Source organism: Rosa rugosa, chromosome 6 (assembly GCF_958449725.1).
Source record: "Rosa rugosa chromosome 6, drRosRugo1.1, whole genome shotgun sequence".
Classification (NCBI taxonomy): domain Eukaryota; kingdom Viridiplantae; phylum Streptophyta; class Magnoliopsida; order Rosales; family Rosaceae; genus Rosa; species Rosa rugosa.
The window spans coordinates 23,686,208-23,699,197 of record NC_084825.1 but is presented as its reverse complement, the minus strand read 5'-3'; the positions used below and the strand labels follow the sequence as shown (position 1 = coordinate 23,699,197).

The window sequence follows — 12,990 nt, the reverse complement described above, 5'->3', positions numbered from 1 at the left end:
GACTTGAATCATTATTGATTTGTGGTGTTGATATGTATTACTTGATTCATTCATGATTTGGGGAATTATTAAGCATGTGGGATTCGTGTCTTTTAAATTGAGTTTACTCATACGAGCTTAAAAAGCTTACTGGGTTTGTTGGTTGCAACCTGCTGCACTATTCCATGGTGTAGCGGTTATTCCTGCAGGTCAGGACCACCAGGGTGGAGATCGCGGGGTGTAGTTTAGCAGTCTTAGGTTCAGGACCTATTTTTATATCGTACTGCTGTATGTAGTATACTCCTAGCGAGGCGCTACTTTTGTATTTCATTCTTTCGAGCTTTGTATACACTTGTTGATGTTATATTCGACTCTAGTGATTGAGTCTTTATTGACAATATGTTTTCAGTTATTCCGTTGCTTAGTTTTAAATGGAAAAAATCTGGTTGAGTTTTCGCATTTCGGATTTAAATTTCTTTATTCAAAATTCGGGGCATGACATATTTTTCACACATATAACATTGTTTACATGTGCTCTTTCTAAATTCAGTTATATGTTGCATAATAAAGCGCTGTCAAAGTGGCCAATATATAACAATTACACTGTATTCAGTTTCATCATAATAAGATTATGAAACTTAAAATTAAATTTGAGTATAATTTCTAAAGAAATTTACATCAAACGTTTGGTTTCATAGTCTTGTATATTTTAGATAAATGAACATTCAGAAACTATTAGAGATGAGTACTCCACAAATGATGTCAGGTCATGAAAATAGCAAAGTTTCATTTGTCTGCATATACGTAGAGTTTTAGTTAAATGACATTCATATATGAATTTCATTTGTTTTGGGACATTCAGATTATTCTAGTATCATGATACATGCACTAGAAGATTTTGACTGATCAATTTCATATACAACAATGCACTTTCCAATGAGCATAAGTCAGATTGAGTTGTTGAATGGCTCAAATTTCAAGAAATGGAAATTAAAGTGACATTGAATTGAATATGAGAGTTATGGACTATGATCATGTTTTGAAAGAAGATCCACCAGAACCATTGCCTGCAAATGCAAGCAAGGAAAGCAAAGAAAAATATGAGAGGTGGTACAAGCATAATAAGATGACACTAATTAAGATCAAGAAGAGTATAACTGAGGATGTAATAGGAGGTATTCCAGACTCAGAGTTTGCAAAAGTGTTCTTCAATTCCATTGCAGAAAAATACAAGGTTTCGAACAAGGGAGAAACTGGAAAGCTTATGAAAACTCTCATGAGGGTACAATTCAATGGAAAAGGGAGTGTTAGAGAATATATAATGAAAGGTTCTGATATTGCTAGGAAACTCAGGGGACTAAATATGGCTGTTGAAGATCCACTCCTTGTTTATTTGTTACTGGAATCACTGCCAGATGAGTATGATCAATTGAAGACACTTTACAAAACTCATAAGGAAATGTGGAGGGTGAATGAACTGATTTACCTCTTTGTGGTAGTTGAGGATGAAATTACGAAGGGAAAAGAAGTGTCAGTGAAATCTCATATCCCACTTAGAGCTCAAGAAGAAGAAGTTTGGCAATAGCAACTACAAAGGAAGCACTTCAACTGGTACTTCAACATCTGCTGTGAGGTCTGACAACATTAATTTTAAAAATAAACCTGCAGGTGGCCTGAAGTGTTTCTTCTGAAAGAAACCTGGCCACTTCAAGAAAGATTGTGAGGGTTTCAAAGCTTGGCTAACTAAAAGAGGTACTTTTCTTTCAAAACTTGTTTTTAGTATTGAGTCAAATGATTTTGTTCATGATAACTCTTGGTGGTTTGACACTAGCTCACCCAGTCATATTGTGAATTCTTTACAGGGATTATCAAGGATAACAATCCCAAATAAGAATGAAACAAGGGTTTGTTCTAGAAATGGTCAAAGAGTAGCTGTGAAGGCTATAGGAGTTGTCAAGTTGCTGTTTAGGAATAATTAGGTATTAGAAATAAATAATGTGTATTGTATTCCTCATATAAAGAGAAACCTCATATCAAGTTCTCAATTTGTTGCAAACAATGATTATAGTTTCTCTAGTGATAATAAATTGATGTTGCTTTATTATGACTCTGTGTGTTTTGGTGAAGCAAATATTTTAAATGGGTATTGGCTTGTGAATTGTGAAACTGTATTTTCTAGTAAAAGTGGCAGCAATAATATTTTCTTCTTAGATAAAGCATCTGGTTCCAAAAGAAAATTCAATGATTCTTCATCCTTTTTGTGGCATAAAAGACTTGGCCATATTTCTAAACAAGGGATCTTATCAGCCTTGAGTTTTGAAGATTTTGAACCTGTGTAGATTGTCTAAAGGGTAAATTGTACTAACTCTAGGAATTTTGGTTCAAAAAGGAGTGAAAATTTGCTTGATTTAGTCCATACTGATGTTTGTGGTCCTTTTCCTGTTGACACAATCTGTGGAAATTATTATTTTATAACTTTCATAGATGATTTTTCTAGGTTTTGTTATGTTTACCTTATTTTTGAAAAATCACAAGCTTTGGAAACCTTCAAGATTTATAAAGCTGAGGTTGAGGAACAAACAGTCAGGGTTATCAAAGTTGTCATGTCTGATAGAGGTGGTGAGTATTTTGGAAGGTATACAGAACAAGGGCAACATAAAGATCCATTTGATTTATTTTTGCAAGAATGTGGGATAGTTGCTCAGTATACAACTCCATACAATCCTCAACAAAATAGAGTTTCAGAAAGAAGAAATAGAACCCTCATGAGCATGGTTAGATGCATGGTACTCAGGTCTGGACTTCCAAAATTTCTGTGGGGAGAAGCCTTGAAGACTGCAAATTTTATTTGCAACAGAGTTCCAACCAAGGCAATTCACAAAATTCCATTTGAGTTGTGGTGTGGATATAAACCCAGTCTGAATCATTTTCATGTGAGGGGATGTAAAGCAGAAGCTAGAATTCACAGCAATACAAATGGAAAGTTGGATTCTCAATTAGTCAGTGCATTTTTCATTGGCTATTCTGAGAAGTCCAAAGGATACAAGTTCTATTGTCCAGGCAAGGGAACAAAAATAATAGAACCTCACAGAGCTGCATTCTATGATGAGGTGTTTGATAACAGTGCAAGAAATGATTTAGAAATGGATAAAAGTTCATCACAGGTAGAAGATGATATGGAGAAATGGTTTATCTATCAGGACTGCATCAATACATCAGTTCTAGATCAGGGCTGCAGTAATACTTCAATCCTAGACAATTCAGTCTTGTTGAATCTTGTTTTAGCAAGTGCAGAGGCTGAAAAAGTAGCACAATAAGCAGAAACAGTGATACAAAATGTTGCGGATCATGTCAACACTATCACAAATGAACAAAGTGAGTCAAATGCAGATGATACAATGCCAGAACAACATCATGAGCAAGCTGCAGCAAATACAGTAGCGATGCAGATCGACCACAGATTTTGCAGAAGCATCATATGTGACCTTGAGAAGATCTGTAAGAGAAAAGAAATCAGCCATACCATATGTATACAAGTTATATTTGACTATTGAGGAAACTGATTTGGGAGATGAAGGTGATCCAATTTCAGTTGGGGAAGCCATGCAATCCTCAAACAATGAGAAGTGGAAATCAGCAATGGAAGATGAGCTGCAAAGCATGTTACAGAATGGAGTGTGGACCTTGGTGGATAAGTCTCAAGATTTTAAGCCCATCGGTTGTAGGTGGATTTTTAAAACCAAAAGAAATGCATATGGGAATATTGAAAGGTATAAGGCTAGACTAGTTGCAAAATGGTATAATCAGAAAGAAGGTATAGACTACAATGGGACTTTCTCTCCAGTCTCAACAAAAGATGCATTTAGAGTCATCATGGCTCTTGTAGCACATTATGATCTGGAACTACATCAGATGGATGTGAAGACTGCATTTCTCAATGGTGATCTGTATGAAGAAATATACATGTTGCAACCTGAGGGTTTTGTAAAAGATGACAGCATGGTATGCAAACTTAGAAAGTCAAGACAATGGTACTTGAAGTTTGATAAAGTAATCACTCAAGTTGTTATTCTGGAAAATAAACTAGATGACTGCATTTACTTGAAGACCAATGGAGTGACTTTATATTGTTGATTTTGTATGTTGATGGTATCTTGCTTGCCAGTAGTAGTGTTTGCCTATTAAAAGAAACAAAGAGTTTTCTTTTAAATCAGTTTGATATGAAGGATATGGGAGAGGCACATTATGTGCTTCAGATTGGGATAACAAGGGATAGAAAACAGTATGCTTTAGGCTTGTCTCAGAAGAATCATGTTGATAAAATACTTCAGAGATTTGGGATGCAGAATTGTAATTCAGGAGAGTCACCAATGTCAAAAGGAGACAAGTTACATAAATGCCAATGTCCTAAGAACGCAATAGAGAGGAAGAATATGCAGAACATGCTCTATGCTAGATTGGTTGGGAGTTTGATGTATGCTCAAGTGTGTACAAGGCCTGATATATCCTTTGCTGTGAATATGTTATCAAGGTATCAGTCAAGTGCAGGTCATGCACATTGGGTGGCTGGTAAGAAAGTATTAAGGTATTTGAAGAAAACCATAAGTCACATGTTGGTTTACATAAGAATATTTTAAGATCAAGAACTTGAGGTGGAAGCTTATAATGATGCATCATACAAGTTAGATTTAGATGACTTGAAATCGACTTCAAGTTATATACTAGAAATTGCCAACACACCATATGAATGGTGTGAGTTATGGGATCAAAATTTCTCTTGTCTCACTCCTAATTATAATTTAATTAAGGTGTAAATTATATGCTTGGATTATGTGGGTAATTTAATTGGGAGGGAGGGGCAAAATGGAAAATCAATATTGCTATTAGGATGGCAGCTTCGTAATAAATAAACAATCAGGGGCAAATGAGTAAATCAATATGGGATGTTACTGTTCACAGAACTTTAGAGCTTTAGTATAGATAAACAAACATGGGCAAATGAGTAAATCAATATGGCATGTTACTGTTCACAGAACTTTAGAGTTTTAGTATAGATAATTTGTTATGGCTGGAGGAGCAATTTCATGGAAAACAGCTAAACAGACTCTGACAGCAACTTCAACCTTTCACGCTGAATATATACCCATCTTTGAAGCTACATCTTTGAAGCCACTGGGCATGCACTATGATTAAAGAATTTCATTGCTCACTTAAAGATTGTGGAATTTGTGTCAAGGGCTATAACAATCTACTGTGATAATGCATCTGTAGTATTCTTTTCAAAGAATAATAAAAGGTCTTTAGGTTCTAAGCATATTGATGTGAAATACTTTGCAATTAGAGAAAGTGTTAGAGATGAAGAGATAGAGGTAGTGAAGATTGGAACTAAAGATCAATTGGCTGATCCTTTGACAAAAGTCTTGGTAGTCTCTAATTTTATTAGACACGTACACCACAACTATTGGAGTGTTGGGCAATTTCAATCCTGATGAAGTCTAATAACATCTCACTCATTGCTGTATATTGTAGTTTGTGGATTTCCATACAATGATCAGTTAAGTATTATTATATTCTTGAGTTTTTATTTCATTGTGTATATGCATAATTAAGTTGTACAATTTTAGATTGTTGTTTGTGGATAGCAAATATGCAGATTCATGATATTAAGCTAGCGAAATATAATTTGCTTTAGTTCCATATGATTAGAAATTTTGGTAGGACATTATGCATGCTTATATCATATATGGTATGATGATTTAAACTTGATTATAGTGCAGCTATAATAAGAATGATTCATGTGATTTTGGTTGCTGCAATGTGATCATGGAACACTAATGTTTTCTCTGATTCATTGTGTTGTTGGTTCTTTACAGCAAACATGATTGACATAATTTGAAATAGATCGAAAAGGAATAAAAACTGAATGTACACACTTTAGCTAACTGATACATGTATATGCACATATCAATTTCTAAGTAATGTCAAGTTCAGTAGGAGATTGATAGAAAACCTGATGAACAAGACATTACATAGAAACCTTATATGTACTACATATATACTAAAATAAATGTATTTATTAGAGTTTGTATTTAAAATAAGTTTAAATACTTATCCTCGTATGTTTGAATTGATTTAAAATCAAATTAAGACAGTTGCAAGAAGTTATATATATATATATATATATATACAGATCTTATCCAGAGTGGAGCTCTGCTTTGAAAATTTACGTATGAAGTTTGAGTTTTGGGTCACTTTTCGGTCGCATATCCACATCTCGACCGTTCAGTTTTTAGCTACTAATGTATAGATCGTCTCTGCAAATTTTCAGCCAAAATGATGGTCGTTAAGGCATTGATAATTGCCTTAAAGCTAGTACGGTTCAGGTTGACAGATTCAGTCCGTCCATTGGTTTAAGTGATTTAGATACCTTAACGATCATCATTTTGGCTGAAATTTTGTATAGATGATCTATATATTAGTACCTAAAAACTGAACGGTCGAGATGTGGATATGCGACCAAAAAGTGACCCTAAACTCCCAACCTCGCACTTTAATTTCATACCGAGGTCTCGCTCTGGATAGGATCTGTATATATATATATATATATATATATATATATATATATATATATATATATATATATATATATATATTACTAGCTTTAAGGCAATTATCAATGCCTTAACAACCATTAATTTGGCTGAAAATTTGCAGAAACGATCTATACATTAGTAGCTAAAAACTGAACGGTCGAGATGTGGAGGCATCGCTCTGGATAGGATATATATATATATATATATATATATATATATATATATAACGTTTTGGTCCCTTCTGATACACGATCTGTTCTCATAAATTAGTGCCATCATACTAAGAGAATACTGGAGGTGAAATCAGGAGAAGACTAAGATGCATGAACACTATGCCAAAATCCTTATCACACTACACTTTTTAGACAACGAAAAAAAAATTTCCGTCGTGTGATCACTAAAACTACTTCACACAACAGGTTTAATGAGATTTAGTTGTATAAGGAGGTCATGAATCAATTTTTTTTGGGTCCAAGATTATTGTACAACAGTTATATGGATTTGTCTGTTGTCTGAATGAAAAAAAAAATTCCCCCTCACCTTGCTCAAATTTGGGTCGAAATTTTGACTCACCTTGCACAACAGTATAGTTGTATATGTTGTACGAGAGTAAGTTGCAAAATAACATACAACACATTTTTTTTGTTTCCGTTGTGCAAGTTTGGAAGAAAATCATATGTACCCCAAAATGTGAGTGAGTAGCCCCAAAAAGGCCAATATTTGAGTGAAATGCTGGTACACGATTTTAATCTCCTACAACGAAATGCCTTCATTTTGTTGTGTGAATGTGTGATGGTAATCCTAGGCGGGAGAAATGAGTTTGTGATTTGCACTAGGCGGGAGATTTGTTTGTTGGATCTCTAAGCTGAAGTTTCATTGTATATTATCAAACAACCGAAATTAATTTTTGTGTTTTCTGAATTGGTTATACAAATCAAAAACTAAACTTAAATGCACTTTTTCTACCACACTCTGACAAGCTTAATAGCACATATTGTGTCCCATCTTCGAGAAAACAACAAAACTTAAATGTACTTGGCTGTTTTCAACACTTAGGTAGCTAGTCTTTGACAAAAATAGGAAAACTCATATCTTAAAGCAAAACCCGCGCCGTCTTCTTCTCTTTACGGATCGAACCCATTTTCATCTCGAAACCCATCTTCTTCTCATAACCCATCTTCTCAAAACACCATCTTCTGAAAGCACGGGATTAGGGTTTTCAATTTGGGGATTTGGAGGAGGAGGAAAAAGGGGGAGGGGCAGTTTCTCGGTACATTAATCAATAAATCTGGATGAAGAAGAGGAGGAGGAAGACGAAGACTCAACAATAACAACAACAACGAGCTGGGTTACTAGGAACAGTAGCGGAAGAAGATCATCGTCGATATCCTCTGCTCGAGGTGGTCTGTTTGTCAAGGTCTCTGCTTTATTCCTATAATTCATCTTTAATTTCTGCTACCTCTCACTACACAAAAAAAACGTTAACAGACAACACTTTTTGCACAACGAAAAAAAAAAGTGTTGTGTGATGAAGAAAAGTGAATCAGACAACATGTTTAGTAAACTTACGTTGTATAAGGTGGTTAAAATTCTGAAGTTTTTGTTTAGAAGGCCATTGCATAACGGTTACAAGAATAATCTGTTGTGTGAATCATAAAAAAAATAGCGGCAGATTTCCCTCCTAGATCGACTCAAATTTGGCTGCAAATTGGTACTACATAGTACAACAGTATAGTTATATCTGTTGTATGAGAGTAGCATGCAAAACATGATACAACGATTTTTTATTTTTTGTTGTGTGATAAAGTGGGAAATATTTGGATGTGTCTTTATTTGGCCCAAAATGACACTGAAGCCCCCCAAAACCTCCAAGTTTTGATTGAAATATAGCACCAGATTGATGATCCCACAACCAAATGAGTTGTTTCCGTTGTGTAAATGAGATGGTTACTTTGGTTGCATATTATAGCGGGAACTTTTCCCTCTTTGGAACCTTAGCTGAGGTTTAATTTGTTTACAATCAGACAACAAAACTTCGTCTTTATGTTGTCTGATTCATAAAGCAAAAATTAAAAGCCTGCCTTTGACAACTTAATTAGCTAGCTAGGTTTATTGGATTTGCTGTTTCCTCTCGTCGATCGAGCAGCTCTCTTCTCATCTTCATCAAAAACCATCACTCTCTCATCAAAACACCATGGGTCTCTCATGAAAACACATCTCGATTAGGACTCGACTGCACTCATCCTTCACTGCACTCATCGATTATGATTTCGATCCCTCTTCTTATTCGTGTCTATCTCTCAAAAGCCAACCCATTTCCTCTCTCATCTCCCCTGACCTGCAAACCAAAAAGGAAGAAGCTCGAAGTTTTGATTCTAAGCAACATCACCACGAAGGTAATTCCCTTTTCTCCTTCTCTAGATTTGGTCTCTTCGCCCCATTCTACCATGTTTGGATTTCCTGATTTTGATTTTAGGGTTTTTTTTCGTTTTCCAGATCGGGAAGAGACGCTCTTCATTCCTCTCTTCAATTGAACTACTTTTGGTGAGGAAAAGAGAAAGCTTTCTTGATTTTCGATCTTTCATATCAATTTCTCTTTTAGGTTTCATAAGTGGTTTCTGAATGGGGTTTTGATTCGAGTCCCAAAAGGTGGAACGGTTCAGATCATCGTCGTCGTCCACCTCCAGCAGCTCTCACTACCTCTCCAAGTGACTCCTTTGAGGCACCGTCGTTCTCCAGGTCCTCTACGGTCACATTCGCTTCCCCAACTCCGACCACGTCGTTTTCGGTAAGGTCCGCTCTCTCTCTCTCTCTCTCTCACACGCACACACAAACACACACCCCTTTTGTTTTCAGCACTAGGTCAATCTCTTCTCGTTTTAGTTCTGATTTTGGTGGAATTAGAAACATAGATGACCTGATATGTGATTTTTGACATTTCAGGAGAAATCGATAGAATTGGTGATAATTGGTGAAGTTGGGGGATGGTACAGTCTGTATGTGATCAGCAGCCTGTGTTTGGCACCATTAAAGACATTGCCGTCCTACCATGGAATGACAGATTCCGAACTCGAAACCGCCAGGTGTGTAGTTCAATTCAACAAGTTTCACCATTTTGTTTGTGTGAGTGAGGTAGTGAGCAGTGTAAGTGTTTGTGTATGGGTGAGTGTTTGAGTGCGTTGATACTTGTGTATGCTTTCTAAATCATTTATATAGTGTTTTGAGCGTGTTGATTTTTTTTTTCATGACTTTTGAGCGTGTTGATACTTGTACTGATGTTTTAGGCTTTTAGTTAGCTTAGATTATCCTTGGAGTCGTAATTTACCCAACAAACTAGTAAGAAGCATACTTAGAAGAGTCCCCATAATTCTACTATTAAGAATCCTACACATTTCGTTTTATGCAACTAACTGACAAAGGTCTCGGTCAAGCATCTGTTTTCCTTACTGAAGTAAGTAGTAAGTAACACTTACTACGTCTCTTGAGAATGCTTTCATTATTATATTAGTTTGCACCAAAAATTCTGGATCTTTGGTTTTGACTACTACTTTGTTTCTTCAAGTTTTTCAAAGCTCTTGCATTGCATACCCTTTTCCATTATTATGAAGAGAAACTTTGAATAATCTGTTTTAAGGGAATTTCATTGAACTTTTGCAATTTATACTTCTAGCACATATATGTGTGCTGAAGAAGTAGGACTGCTGAGGGCCTTAGGGTTGACTTTTGAGCTTGTTAAGTTTATATCCATATCCTCTTATAGCTTCATAATGCTTACAAGTGTGTCGCTTCAGACACAGCATGTTTTAATGCAGCTTTCGTCCTCACTCTTTTTCTTTTTTCCAAGTAATTAAGTTGTCACTATACCCAGATTAGCTACAAACAGAAGTTTTAGATCAAAGTAATTCAATCCATGGTCTGATCAAATACATGCTTAGCCGCAATGCTTGTTATATTAACTAGCTATAAGCCTGGTCGACAGTGAATTCAGGTGTTTTTGCCTAGCAGTCATTCTTTCTGGATTCCATGTAACTCAATCCTGGTACCCATCTTACATTTACATGTATTATAAGAGTGCTAAAACTATCTCACTTACTCTGTCTCATGCTATTATCGTCGTCTGCCATTTTGGGAATGATATTTCAAACATATCAATCTCCACCTATAGTTTTTGTTATAGCATTACTGAGTTGCTTTGTAGTTAAAGAAAACTGAACTTGCAAATAAGCGATTAACTTTATTGGGAGCTAGTGCTGTTGGGAATGTATATATCTCTCACTTTGGTGTTGAGAAAGACAATGGGATGTAAAATTTACTGTACATTCCGGACATACAGATCTTGAAATGCATTTGGTCAAGATATCGCATGCATAAGCATGAAAATTGAAATGTGTGTAGTCATGAAAAAAAATGCTGCATCAAAAGAGTCATCAGAATGATGACATAGATGGTGACTAAGAAAACGATTTCAAGTCAATTTTGGTTTTACTTCTATTTATTTTCATATGTCACTGTATTCCTTTTAAGTCGTTTTCATCTTCTCGTAGATCACTCTCTCTAAAAAAGTACAAAATACAAAACAGTAAAACATAAGAAAAAAAAAAAAAACTCTATCAAAGAGTCATCAGCGCAGAATAGTCTACCTTCTCCAGTTTGAAGGTATCTATGTGTCTGACTGAGATATAGGGAGAAGAAAAAGGTATATTTTGTCATTGCTACCATGGTTGAAAATAAAATTCTTTAGAAAAATGATGTTAATGAGTAGATTGTACTTTGTAGAATGTAATCAAGAAGGAAATTGAATGAGGAAGGGTAGGATACACAATTCTGAACTCAGACAGTGACTCTCAGGTTTTTATAAGTCTGTTGTATGTAGCTGCAGTTGTATTATAGAACAGAAACGTGACAATATTTACATGGATGTAACTAGAAGAGATTGGCCCACAAGCACCGATTCCTCAAAATTAATAATTGATTTTGAGTTCTAGTACTGGTGCTAGGGCACCAAAATAAGAGACAAAATTTAGTTGGCACATATATTTAGTTTTAATAGAAATTGAAATGTGTATTTAACTATTCATATAAAGATGCATGAATGGCATGAATGAAGGATAGTTTCTTACTGGTAATTGATTGAAAAAGAGTCTAGGCATGATTCAAAGATAGTTACTTTCTGGACATTGGAGTATTGATATAAGCACTGAAAATTGTACATTCAGCAACATTTATATATCAAGGTTTTAATTGTAACTCTTGCTATCAGAACTAATCAAGTTCCAAAGCATTACCATATTCTTCAAATTTTGTTACTTGGATCATTTGCTTACAATCCTCTTCTACCAACATTATGACATGGGAACAAGTAGAGGAAAGTGGAATTCACAATTTACTAACACCATGTTGATCTTCAAAAGATAAGGGAAAGTAAATTGAAACAGCAAAATGTTCTGTCAAGAAACTATATGTTTTGAGAAGCAAAAAGTCCCTTTCCCTTCTTATTTTACCGTGTGCTGTGATTTAACTTTTTGCTTGGTTTTCTGTCATTCCCTTACTCAGATTCCTTGCCTATTTAGGATTTGTAGGCTTGCAGTTGGTAATGGCTTGGTCTGGTTGAGTGTGCTGAATAGTTGAAAGCATTTTCTACCGCTAAATCTGCAGGTTAGTCCTGTGATCTGATATTCATTTTGTACGAAAGATGCTATTGTATCTAAATCTGGTGGATGGTACTTCTAAAATTCGAGGGTACATTCCTTATAACAGTTATATTAACTTGGCTGGAAACATCTAACTATTTCGTTGTCACTGCAGCTCCATAATGAAAACAATGATTATGACAGGGACAGAGAACTAGATTGACTATTTTAAACGTGTTAGCTTCAAGGGCAAGGGTTTAGGCTTATATTATAACCTTTGGCATATCTCTCCCACTATTACCTAAAGCCTCTTTCCTTGGTGATTATCATCTACATATGATTATCTCATTTATAGATAATTGTGCAGCTGTACATATTAATCTCTTTGTATTTTGTTATCACTTTAGTGATTAAGTTCTACTACAATTGTAACTTCTGTATGCATATCAATATAAATATAGTCACTTGACTCAGTTTTTCGTGTGTTATTATGTCCATGCCTCATTCACCAAAATGATTCACTAATCCTTTTGATATAATAAACTGATTTCAATGGGAGAGGAGAGGCAGCAGCCAATACACCCAAGCGGATATTGATCAAGTGCGAAATGAGTGGGGAAAGTTTGTTGTCAACACATATGTGCATGAGTCATGAAGTAGCACGCTTGTTGCTGGTACATTTTCGACAAGGAAAACATCTTAGTTTAAAGTATTGGTTATATGAATCATTTGATGGTTTGCAATGTTTGTATTTGATAGAGTACTGTTCATTTGGTAAATGGACCAAA

General features: G+C 35.2%; 1 long non-coding RNA gene across 3 annotated transcripts; it reads left to right on the top strand.

Annotated features, from left to right (window-relative positions):
• The first annotated feature begins 8,539 nt into the window (after positions 1 to 8,539).
• On the top strand, positions 8,540 to 12,675 carry LOC133717735 (uncharacterized). Of its 3 annotated transcripts, XR_009849905.1 has the most exons (6): positions 8,540 to 8,968; positions 9,069 to 9,116; positions 9,222 to 9,360; positions 9,516 to 9,655; positions 12,143 to 12,227; positions 12,378 to 12,675. It is a non-coding gene; the product is annotated as an uncharacterized LOC133717735 (long non-coding RNA). The 3 variants fall into 3 exon arrangements; XR_009849903.1 differs by having other exon boundaries at positions 12,143 to 12,675; XR_009849904.1 differs by having other exon boundaries at positions 9,222 to 9,365; positions 12,143 to 12,675.
• Positions 12,676 to 12,990: the final 315 nt, after the last annotated feature.